This window comes from Oncorhynchus mykiss, chromosome 12 (assembly GCF_057628025.1).
Source record: "Oncorhynchus mykiss isolate SJ-2025 chromosome 12, ASM5762802v1, whole genome shotgun sequence".
Taxonomy (NCBI): domain Eukaryota; kingdom Metazoa; phylum Chordata; class Actinopteri; order Salmoniformes; family Salmonidae; genus Oncorhynchus; species Oncorhynchus mykiss.
Genome location: NC_143033.1, coordinates 39,992,639 through 40,005,412, shown reverse-complemented (window position 1 = coordinate 40,005,412; position 12,774 = coordinate 39,992,639). Strand labels below are relative to the sequence as shown.

General features: G+C 40.9%; 1 protein-coding gene and 1 long non-coding RNA gene across 3 annotated transcripts in view; both read right to left on the bottom strand.

The window, feature by feature from the left end:
• The window catches only part of mks1 (MKS transition zone complex subunit 1), a 120,962-nt gene that overhangs the window by 54,771 nt on the left and 53,417 nt on the right, over positions 1–12,774 (bottom strand). The window lies entirely within an intron of this gene.
• On the bottom strand, positions 5,954–8,003 carry LOC149979176 (uncharacterized). Of its 2 annotated transcripts, XR_016485071.1 has the most exons (4): positions 7,877–8,002; positions 7,557–7,749; positions 6,915–6,977; positions 5,954–6,083 (listed from the first exon to the last, which is right to left on the bottom strand). It is a non-coding gene; the product is annotated as an uncharacterized LOC149979176 (long non-coding RNA). The 2 variants fall into 2 exon arrangements; XR_016485072.1 differs by lacking the exon at positions 6,915–6,977 and having other exon boundaries at positions 5,955–6,083; positions 7,877–8,003.

Here is a 12,774-nt window from a genome sequence, read left to right as displayed (position 1 = left end):
CGAGCTATTTAGGAGGGATATCACACCTGGCACAAATGATTGTCTAGTTCTGTTTTTCTTGCTGAGAGGTGCCCTATACCTGTGCCCAGTGGGGAGTGGTTCAAAGTCTGGGTACAAGGGGTGGCTTGGGTCTAAAATGATTTTGTGAGACTTGCGGAGGGCCCTGACCTAAAAGATCTCATCCAGGCCTGTCTGTTTGACTCCAAGTACTTTGCTTGCTGTGGTGATAATCCTATATTTAACAATGTAATAAACATATTTAATACAAGCAGCTGCAGAGGAGAGCCACCTCTAATTTCACAGCAAGGATGAAATGGTTACATGTCCCTTATATAGTGGGAGGTGATAATACAATCATATTGTATTCACACAACAGTTTTTTCTATAAATCAATAGTTCCGGAACACAATGGCCTTGTGGTAGGACGCAGACATACCAGTAGTCTATGAATCGCATAACATCACAGTCCAACACGGAATATATCCCTTGAGAAGTTACAACAGCTCACCCCAAATTCTTCCACCACATCTTTCAAAACTGATTTTTGATGCTCAGTACATATGTCAAACTAATACCAGTGGATAATCAAGCACAATACAAAAATGTCAGTTACGACACCTGTCCTCCAATATTGCACAACACTTTAGCTAAGACAGGGTAGATAGCTTGCTAAACCAAAGCAAATGTCGGATGGAATCGGGCAGATTTATCTTTGTGAAGGACGCATGAATCAAGCCACGTACAGGGTTGTCCTGGACGGAAACTTGCTTCCTTCTACTCTGACAATGTTCACCAACTCTGAGGATTGGTTTTTCCAGTAGGACAATGCTCCATGCCACACAGTCAAGTCAATCAAGGTGTGGATGGAGGACCACCAGATCAAGACCCTGTCATGTCCAGCCCAGTCTCCAGACCTGAACCCCATTGAAAACTTCTGAAATGTGATCAAGAGGAAGATGGATGGTCACAAGCCATCAAACAAAGCCAAGCTGCTTGAATTTGAGCCAGGATGGCATAAAGTCACCCAACACCAACGTAAAAGACTAGTGGCCAAGACGCATGAAAGCTGTGATTGAAAATCAGGGTTATTCCACCAAATAATGATTCTAGAACTCTTCCTAAGTTAAAATATTAGTATTATTTGAGGTCTGACAACACCGCATCTGTTTTTGTTATTTTGATCAGTTGTAATTTTCTGCAAATAAATGCTCTAAATGACAATATTTGAATTTGGGAGAAATGTCAGTAGTTTATAGAATAAAACAAAAGTGTACATTTTACCCAAACGCATACCTATAAATAGTAAACCCAGAGAAACTGATCATTTTGCAGTGGTCTCTTAATGTTATCCAGATCTGTGTATATACACACACTCACACATATATATATTATATGTATTCATACAATATTGATGGAAATGTTTCCCCCAGAAAGCAATGGATCGTAATAATGAGAGAATCAAAAGAGCTTTAAGACGCAGCCCTTATGTGGTAAATATACAATACATGGCTGTTTTGTCCTGTTCATGTTATATTACCACCTTTTAAATTGAGTGATGTGTTGACGGATGAATCCAATGAGGGTAAACACCCCTGATTCTGTGATGTGGTCAACCGGCAAGGTGTACAGAAGAACAAAGCCTATAAGTCATTTTGAACTGAAATCAGTAACATATGCACGTTAGTTATACATTCTGCAATGAGCAAAGCAGTGTATAATTAATTATTTACTGTTTATAGCCAATCATTGTGAGCTGTGGGCAGGACCAGACATCTAGGGACGGATAGAACATCCATCCAGAGCCTCTCAGCCAGGTCATCTCTGCTGTTCCCATAGAGACACAACAGATAGATCAATCTGTTGATTCATATGGCCATTTTGGTTGGCTTGGTTGAATTGACAATTATCCATTCGAGATGCTAAAGAATCCTATACTATGGAAGGTCTTTAGCCCCACCCCTAATGTTATGCGAGTTTTCAGTTACCCATGTAACTGCATTTTCAGTTACCCATGTATTACTCACTACTTGTACAACCATGTTATATTGCCTACATATTCTACATTTCCTTGAGGGTCAATGCCAGTGTATTCTATGGCTGCCATGAGTACATGCCTTTCTCTGTCTCCTCAGTCTGGAAGGGTGACTCGGCTGATAGAGAGAAAATATCATGACGTGATCTCATCCTCCATTTCTGATGACTTTTCCATCTACTCCTTCACTGACTGTGAATCGAGGTAGAGTTATACCCTACCGTACATGTCTGTTGAGTGACATCACTGTGAGGAGGATGGTCTCTGACATGTTGACTCTGATACACAGTGTGATGATGAGGATCATGAAAAGAGGACACCACCGCTGAAAGTTGAGGATGGAAAAGTGACAAGTTTGAAGTGAGGGAAATGGACGAGGATGATGACCTGTCTATCTCCTCTTCCCCACACATTTTTGAGTAACTCTTTCACTGAATGTGGAGAATGGACTATGACCAGCTAGCTCTCTGACACACAGCTTGATGATGGCAATGACGCCTCTACTGAGGACAGTCCAGAGCCTCCAAAGGAACCACAAGGACCACCGAAGGACCATCGACTGGTAGGCATCTTTTAAATTTGTGTGTGTGCGTGTCACATCTCAGTGGTTTGACCCTATATCTGTTGAGATTATTGTGGCCAAGCCCAACATCCTCCTCCCTGCCTCTTTGAGTGCCCTGAATAATGTGTCACACCAGATGGAGGTGGTCCCCACTGTCCGGCCCTGCAGGCAGCAGCTGGACAAGAAGACACAGTGGACCAACACCAACGAGGAGAGTCTGAGGAGGATCAAAGAGAACCTGACCTCAATAGAACTCAACCTGGAGGAAGGTCTGAAGACGCACAATGACGGTCAGCACATCAACCAAGAGGCAGAAGAAGAATGAGGGATGCTGTAGAGGATGGATTGTGAAGTGAATGGGGAGGAGGAAGGAGAGACTGAGGGATGAAGACGTGGCTAGGGAGGTCAAGAGGATGGGCGAGCAGGTGAGGGCACTGATCCAAGTGATGAAGAGAAACTGCAGTGAAGGTGATCTTAAGGCAGTAGACCTGGACAGTTGGCTGAATGACTTGGAGGTTGAAAGTGGCATTCAAGAAATGCACTGGAGAGATGGCTGAAATTATAGACAGCATGGCAGAAATGCAGACCAGTATAGCCGAGAACAGGCTCCTCAAGTCATAAAAAAAGAACAATGTCCAGAGCTTTGTAAGTTACTCCAACTTATTGAGTGTAGTCATGTATCTGCAATGTGTATAGAGTAGTTTGTTTTTAACATAGCCTTTTCCTGATATTTTCCTTTACTTTCTGGTCCTACAAAGCCCAGGGAAGGTCTCTGGTCCTGTGTCTGGCAAGACTAGCCTCTCTGCTCTTGTGACCTCAGCACCCTGGACCCTGGCTGAAGCCCTACAGGCCCTTCCCTCTGCTGTGGCCCCTCCCTCCCCAGAGAATGTCCCAAGGCCTCGGACTCCTCTCAGCTCTGTCATTATCACTCCGTCCGCTACAGAGAACTTCCAATAACGCCACATGCCTCACCTGGCCCCCATCACCAACCTGAGCCAGACCGGCAGGAAGCGGCTCCAGGAAATGGCAGTAGTGGCCCCACAGGTGGGAGGAAATACAAGAAGGATATATTGGCCACATGTCCTTCTACAGTATCGCACAGCTCTAGATTTTGCAGATCAAGAGAAGAGAACCCATAAACTTACATGACTTAATCTCCTTGTCCAAAGAATTCAGGAAGGGAAGGTCAAAAAGACAAAGGGAAAAGCCAAAAAAGTAGTGAAGCAAGAGAAGGCCAGTAAGATACAACAGATGGAACATTTTGGAGAAAGTAAGGAGGAGGAAAAGAAGTCTGAGGAAGATGTGAGGAAATAGAGGAGGGAGAATTGAAACATAACCCGGGAATACTAGACCAGAGAATTAGAGAAATAGAATGAGGTAGCAGAGAAAGAGCATCTATCTGATGTGTACATGGATATATTGTACTTTTCATAATAAAACGTATGTTAATTGTCAAAACTATTTAGTTATCGATTTTACATTCCCTCTCCCAGCTTGACGTTTGTCATGAATATTGCCCTGGAGGCAGAAATTTCTCAAGATATGGCAGATGCAAAGCCAAAATCGGCTATATTGTAAATATTTGTGGAAAATAATTGTGTTTTATGGACTTAATTTAAGGTAAGGATTAGCAGTGTGGTTAGGGTTAAGGTTAGGTTTAAAATCATATATTACTTTATGCCTGTGCCAGCTTGTGACCACTTTGCAGAACTGCCGCAAGGGCAAGATTCATGACAATAAATGCCAAACTGCATCCCAGTCATCCTCTCCCTATCCTTAAAAGGCTGCAGAACATGCAAGCTAGTGATGCGGGGATTGTCTCACAACCCACAGTCCCCAGGCGGGTGGGTTGCAGGCAGGTTCAATAAAGTGACAACAATAGGCTACATAACCAAATCCATAAATGTATAATTATTGTGCAATTTACACTAAGTGTACAAAACATTAAGGACACCTGCTATTTCCATGACAGACTGACCAGGTGAATCCAAGTGAAAGCTATGATCCCTTATTGATGTCACTTGTAGATGAAGGGGACAGGACAGGTTAAAGAATGATTTTTAAGCCTGGAGACAATTGAGACATGGATAGTGTATGTGTGCCATTCAGAGGGTGAACAGGCAAGACAAAAGATTTAAGTGTCTTTGAACGGAGTATGGTCGTAGGTGCCAGGCACACCGGTTTGTGTCAAGAACTGCAACACTGATGGGTTTTTCACGCTCATGTTCCGTTCCACCAACCAAAGGACATCCAGCCAACTTGGCAACTGTGGGAAGCATTGGCTTCAACATGGGCCTGCATCCCTGTGGAACGCATTTAACACCTTGTAGAATCCATACCCCGATAAATTGAGGCTGTTCTGAGGACAAAAGGGGGTGGGGGGATAACTAGATATTAGGAAGGTGTCCTTATTATTTTGTACACTCAGTGTATAACCTATAGGTTACACTGCGCAGTTAGGGGCCGTCTGTAAAGGTACTATCTTTACCAGCATCATAAAAGCTGATATTATTTCATGGGCCTATTGCAACGAAGATTGGCCACTAGAATATTGCCAGTTTATATTCATAACTAAAAGTTCACCTAATTGTATCTTCTGTTATAAAGACCATATTCAAATGAATAAAAACGAAAATAGAAAACTGTTTCCCATCTCAAGAGATTCAATTAAAATATGACTACAATAAGTGCCTATTAAGTAAAGGCTGACCATAATATTATATTTTTTTGTATTTTTTTTTCTTTTAACCCCTTTATCTCCCCAATTTTCGTGGTATCATATTGGTAGTTACAGTCTTGTCTCATTGCTGCAACTCCCTACGGACTCGGGAGAGGCGAAGGTAGAGAGCCATGCGTCCTCCACGAAACACGACCCTGACAAGCTGCACTGCTTCCTGACACAATGCCCGCTTAACCCGGAAGCCAGCCACACCAATGTGTCGGAGGAAACAACTCTCCCATTCACCTGTGTGAACTTCATCTTTGTGGCATGCTAGCCTTTTACCGGCTGCGGAGAGCCTTTTCTGTTTGCATTTTGTTGTGCACCAGGTTTTCATGTCTTTCCATGTTCTGTTTGTGAGAGCTGGCTCTGACCCATAACAGTCAATCCTCTTTGCCAGGAACCTTCTTTAGCACTTTACATTTTCCCAAATGCTTCCAAACTGATGCTTTCTCACAGCTGCTCTTAGTCTTGGGTTGAGAAGTCATTCTCCAAACCTAATCGCAAACAAAGAAAAGATTAAAACACATGACGGTCCAACACAATAGGGGAGGGGGGCATAGGGAAGGTAAGGGAGAGGAGATAAAAAGAAAAGACTTCCTCCGTGTCAGGTAAGCAGTCTCGAAGTGTACCCTCACCAACTTACCGGACTAAGTGAGTTCTGAACATCCCTCGCTGTCCTCTGTTCCTGCATCCAAGTCTTCTTGGGCCTCTTTCTGGTGTCTGTCTTGACTCTTTATTACGTTTTCTCAGTTCTTTCTCAGGCTTGCCTGAAAAACACAAAAGGATGGAACATACATAAGAGTAACAACAAATCCACATATTAGCAAGCAACGACATTACATTTTTGTTCAGAACTCACTCAGCCTGGTAAGTTTGACGGTAGACTGCGGATGTTCCCTTGCTTACGAAAGCAGCCGGTGTCTACCGTCACAGAATTACCAGGCTGTGTGAGTTCTGAACACCTGTCACTCGAGCTTTCGCTGTCAGGTTCATACTCACAGATGCAGCCGGTGTCACTCAGCTGGTGTTTTGTATCATATTTGTACAACAGCTGATGAAACTATGAATAAATGTTATCAGTGTAACTTCCTGATAGTTGCTGATTGAAAATACAATCTACATAAGACATTCTAAATCTGCAGGTTTTGCATTGGTGGAGTTTTGGCTTGCTTGGTGACATCACCAGGTGGTCTAAGTAAATAGACCAATAACAAAGAGTTCGAAATCTCTCTGCCAATAACAGCTCATTTTGAGGCTACATTTCCCTCCCATTAGTGTATTGATCCATGTTTAACCATGTTTTGAGGCTATGGAGTGTTTGTTTACATGTACATTGAAGTAAAACAAGCTTATATGCTGAGTTCTGATGGGGTACAACTGTTGAACTAAGCTCATGAGGCATTTATAAGTTATATTCTTCAAGAATCAATGGGTATATATCATTCAATTGCAGGTTCAAAAATGGATTTTGCAACTTTAAAATGCAGGAAATGAGGGGGTGGTTGACGGTTGGCTACATACCTTGGCACGAGAGATTCCTGCTTTTAGATTACAATTTTAAAATAATGAATTAATAAATGTATAGTATGACAGATTACCTATGACAGCAACAACTGTCTCTCCAAATCAAACCTTCCCTTCTAGCACCGTCTCTGCCAGTCCTGCAGCAAATAAAACATGTTTTCACAAAAAATAGAAATATAATTGGACCATCCGGATATCCATATTTGAATAGTGAAATATTCCAAATGCCTATCCCTAGCTGCCATTTCAAAATACAATCACCTCTAAACAAAATGTCTCACATTGTGACTTGTGCAAATAACTCGGCATGCCACAGGAAAGCAACCGAGCTAGGACCACATTTGCATTACAATGTAGGTAGCTACCAGTAGCTAGTTTAACATTACTCCTATGGAGTTATTTAACATTATGCACAACATTCTTCCATATGAGAACATCTAAGACATCATAGCAAAGATAAGCAATGCAATAATAATCCATTCCGAAATGTCTACTCCAGCAACCTTTAGCAGCTAGCTGGCTAATTAACCTATCAGTATAGCCAGGAAAAATGGCTCGCTAGCTAGCTAACAAAATGCTACAACAGAGCTAATACTTTTCCATGCATCGACGAAATGTAGCCCGCTACAGCTACATTGGCCGAGTTATTGTTGAATAATAACGAAGCTAGGTAAATTTATTTGAAATAATATCACTAGTAACTTAAAAATACTTACAGCTGAAATACACTGCTGTTTTCTTTATGAGCATGGTGAACTGAGGAAGCCGCATCCACCTGTCGTGTTGTGGGGGAGGGGACAAGTTCCCCAAATAGACCCTGGCTTTGGATCAGATTTGAATTCCCCCCGCGAATGGTCCTTGTTAGGTTTGGGGAGGGGAAGCTGATCCTAGATCTGTATCTAGGGGAAACTTCGCCCCAGCACATGCAAAGAAAGAGTTGGGGAGAAGGGGAGGAGAGAGAGCGTCGATCTCAGGATTGACAGATCATGTTCAAAATATACCAGTAAGAAATTGGTTTCAGAAAATAATATATTACCTTTAGCAGTTCTAATGTCTTCATTTGCCCCATTTCATTAGTCTTGTTGATTGATTGCTGATATCTAGTTTCACAGAAAAGATGGTGTTGATGAAGAGCATCCATCCATGTATAGACATATAGTTCATACTGGTGGTCCTACCCATTGCCCACTTCACTCCATTAACCCTAAACTTGCTGCTCACATGGTGGTTTGTCTAAATGTATTTGACTTTAGGTTAGTTAAGGTTAAGAAGGTAAAGATTGTGTTTTGCTGTGTTGGGAGCACTAGTGGCAATGCTGCCTCACCCAGATCACACATTACCCTATATACATATATATTGTAGCCAGCTTAACCCAACACTTACCACCTTCTGATCTCTTGGTGTAATGAATAAGGTTGCTAGTCGCTGGACCGGGGTTCGAGGCCCAGTTGGAGCTACCCCCAAGTTTGTTACATTGGTATCAGAAGTGGGATAGTGCCTGTGAAGCCATCAAAGATGTGTGTACACGTGAGAGACTGTGGGAGAAATTAGGTACATATATGGATAAATATACTGTCCTATATAAAAGAGGGATGCATTTGCCATTCTGGTAAGGTACATTGTCTATTGTATAGGACAGGAAGCCAGAGTGGGGCCATGGGAGAGGGCAACACCTAGGGCAGCTGGACATACAAAGGTCAGAGGTTGTCTAAGGAGGGGGTCAGCCAAAGGACCAATTGATGGATCACAGACATCAATCACAACACAGGAGACAAGTCTGTTTGATCTTAGACAACCATATGAAGAGAAGGCGACCAGAACAGCTAGGCACCCTAAAGCTAAAGGAGATGAAAGACACCAAAAGGGACACATGGAGTTAATTACAGGGTATGAACACAGGCCACAGGAAAGGGGAATGTATAGTATTTTTAGTATAGCTGAGCATGCTAAAAACAGAAGAGACACATAGTCTGCTGACCCTAGATAACACACAAACAGGAGAACGCATTAAGCTGAGTGAAGGGTCAAAGCAAGGGTCTTGTCACCATTAGGATCTAATGGAAAGCAGATGGGGGCGTTATTGGGCTGAACAAGCAGGAAGCACGGATTGGGATGTAACTTAATTTGCATATGGGAGGGACTTATATGGTAGGTGTATAACTCAGAGCGAGGGCTCTGAAAAAGTGTGTGTGTTCCGCGGACCGCTCCGGCTTATGATACTGTTGTATTAAAAGTCTATATTGATTTTCACAAAGTTCTTGGTTGTGTCATATTTGAACCGATTTGCCACTACAGACTTGGCGAGCTTGCCAGGAGAATTAGGGACTGAATAACGTTCTTGGCTGGCAGCGGGATCTTTGGACGATCTGGGCAAACAAGGGTGGCCACCCAGCTAAGGTAAGACAACAGTGAAATGTTTGCGTAGATCGCTTCAGAGATCCTGCCTCAGCAAGAGGAGCGTCAAGTAGGTCTCTCTCTCTCAAATTTCCTAAAAACTATAGAAACGAAATAACTTTTTGAAATTCAATGAATTTGCATGCATGTGTGTAAGCTTGGAAATTGTATAATGAATGTGCATGCGTGTCTAGTGAGTAAGTAGGTGGGGGCTGTGAACTTCGCTGGTGTCGGGTGTGTTATTCGGCATGTTGGAGCTGGGTTTGGGCGCAGGGCTACAGCTACCTGCTTATAAGGTTTGAATAAAATAAGTAGTTATAGAAGTCCTGCGATACCGCTTCAAAATATTTACCAGAAGGTCAAAATTTCTCTGGTCAAAATGTCATTGGAAACTGTAGTACTGAGGAAAGCAGTTAGAGATATTTTGGCCACACAAAATCTTAGTATCTGGTTAAGGCTATAACTGGAGTTCCGGATAAGTGAGGCCAGCTCATGTGTATTCTTGGCCTATATGCGATAGTGGGTTTCCTTTGGAAGGGTTTTTCAGTTCAGTTTCAGATTGGGTATGCAGAAGGATGGAAGTGTTTTTGGCCTATAGGAGATAGTGGATTTCCCTTGGGAGGGTTTTTCAGTTCAGTTTCAGATTGGGTATGCAGAAGGATGGAAGTGTTTTTGAAAATGTATTTAAGTTGTTTCTAAAGAAAAGGGAGTGAAAACATTTTAATGGTGTCAAATGCCCTGAACCCTAAGAATTTCCATTGAAGACTGATCAACTTCACTAGAACAAGTGGGATTTAATTATAAAATGATTGAGAAACACCAGTTTCTATTCAAAGTGTAGAATCACAGAAGATGAAGAGTTGTAATCTTGAATTGACTAGTTATTCAAATAGGTTTATTTTTATTTAACATGGGGTTATAGGAGAACATATCAGTTCCCTGGGGTTATGGTCTTTGGGTAAATACAAAATGTGCTTTGTTCATTCTACATATAAAATGGAAATATATGTAAACAAGGGATAACAGTTACTCCAAATAGGTTATTGGAGTGGGGGTTTATGCAAGGGTTATGATGATAACTACATAATCTGTAACTCATCTGAGAGATCGCCAGTAGAATAAGGGAGTTATCATGGAAATGTAATGTCAGAATGCATTAATGCTTTGGAGAGACTATCATAACACCAAGTGGGTGTGAAACTCAAACCCACCCTACTGGCTGAATAGTGTGGGACAACTGTGTCTGATGACCTGTGAACTGTATCTGGAATGATATGTACTGGGAGAAGAAAGACTAAAGGGGATTGGGATAATGACCTTTTATTACCAGGCCACTCATGACAGAAAAACAGAGGTAAAAGGGTGCATGGTAAATATAGATATTACTGGTACTAAAAGTTTTTAGTATAATGTTAATTATTAAAGGGAGATGTATTGAATTGAGTAGGTCAAATTTGAGTTAAAGTAAACACTAAGGACTGTTATCCTGAATATTGGATTGGATAATTTATAAACAACATTTAGTTATGTTTTGAATATAGGACTGTTTAAATTTACTAGGCCTAGGGAAGCTCTGGAAACTAATCCTGAGACAGGTTGATTGACAGAACTTGCAGAATATTAGATTAAAGTTTTTTGTTTCTTTTATTTTACAATACCATTGTAATTGGAGTAATACATTGGAATGACATAAGTAATTGAATAAAAAGTATAGTCTGTTGTGTGATAACACCCAAGGATGAAGAAGACATTACAAATAGTGGTAATTTATTGCAAATATGCAGTTATTATAATTTACTTTACCATTTTTCTTGTTTGGTCAATGTATTTTTGTTTTGAGGAAAATAAGAGTGTATATTTTTCCTGAGGAGGGACTGATATAAATTGACTAAAAATGATTTGAGAATGTTTAAGTATGTATCAAACTATGGAAGGAAATTAGGAGTAGTGACTTATGTGTTATGGGTTAGAAAAACTGTAACTACATTGGGGGCTCATACATGAAGGTTATGGTAGCGGAGGGGTGTTATTTCTAGAAACAATGTATATTAATAGACAAGATCATTCACAGAAAAGGAAAGACAGTTGGTCTTGTAAAAATATAGGCACAATTCTAAAAGTAAATAGAACATTACACATACCTAGATTATGGTAAAAATAATAAGTAGTGGCATTTTGAACACTAGAGCAAAAGTTTAAGAAGCTTAGGATTTAGTTTTGTTAGGATTGGATATTCTTTCAACTGGAAGACACTTGACTGATTACATGTTATTCTTGCAGCAGTTACGGTAGGGACCATAATTTGGCTATCATTATGAATATTTTTGTGGCAAGAGGCCAGGTATTTAAGACAGAATGTTTACATAGGGCTGTTATTTAAAAATTAAGATTTAGTGATCTTGCTCTAAGAAGAAAGTCTGTTGTCAGGAAATAACCCATGAGTTAGTATGTATGTTCCCAGGAAAAGACGCCAGATGGAAGGGCATGGGCTGAATTCTGGAAACTGAGTGTACATCAAGATACACCGGGCTGGGGATATACTTCTTACAGCACCTGCAGTGGTAAAGATTGTCATGTCTCTCTATGATGGGTGCATAAGTTTCACAAGAAGTAAGGTCCAGCTGAATAATGGGTGAGCTTGAAAACACCATGACAGAGGATGTGAAACAAAACAAAAGAGAGAGACTAGATTCTAATGTAGACATACTGGGTTGAGTTTGGGGGTTATTTGTTTTATTTGATAATGTATCATGTGAATAAGGATATATGTTAGGGTAGTTGTACTCTAAACCACATGTTGAAGGCTCAATGTGGAAGCCCATTCCGTGTTGAATTACTTTAAGAAGGAATAATGTTGATTAAGGTTATGCACATGTTTATCAGTTGAAACAGAGCAGATGGGGAACTAAGTAAAAAATGACATGGTTTGGGAACACCTCTCAGAACCTGCGGCCGAAAGGGGAAGACTGGATGAAAGCACGAGGAAGCCAATTAGGGCCTCCATTTTTGTGGAGTCCAGCAGAAAAGTATCCTGGAGGCATAGAGTCAGGTGAAGAGAGAGTGGGAATTGTCATGGTCTCAGATTTCAGTATTCATGAATACAGTCATGCATAACGTATAACATTGTCAATACTGTTATGTTTTGTCCTTTGTTTTCCAAGTCTTATGTTTAGGAAACCAGATGGAGAAGGGTTCTCCAGCTTCAGCTGGAATGTCAGTTTGTGTGATGAGTGATGGAAGTAAGAGAATGTATGGTGTAATCATAGAACAGAGGCCATAAGTCTCTAACATGGCTGTCTATTCAGATACCTTAGGAAGGTTGTGTAAATACAGAGAGAAGAGTAAGATTAGAGTAAAATATCCATACTTGTAGCACATTCATATTGTACCATGTATTGTTAAATTCATACATTTAAATTGCAGTAACTATTTAGTAATCGAGCCTTGTTCTTCATCAGTTCATTAAATAATAGGTCTTAGATTAAGTGGTGGTCAAATGTAAAAGTGTCCAGGTGTTTTTTTTTCTCACGCTCTCTAACT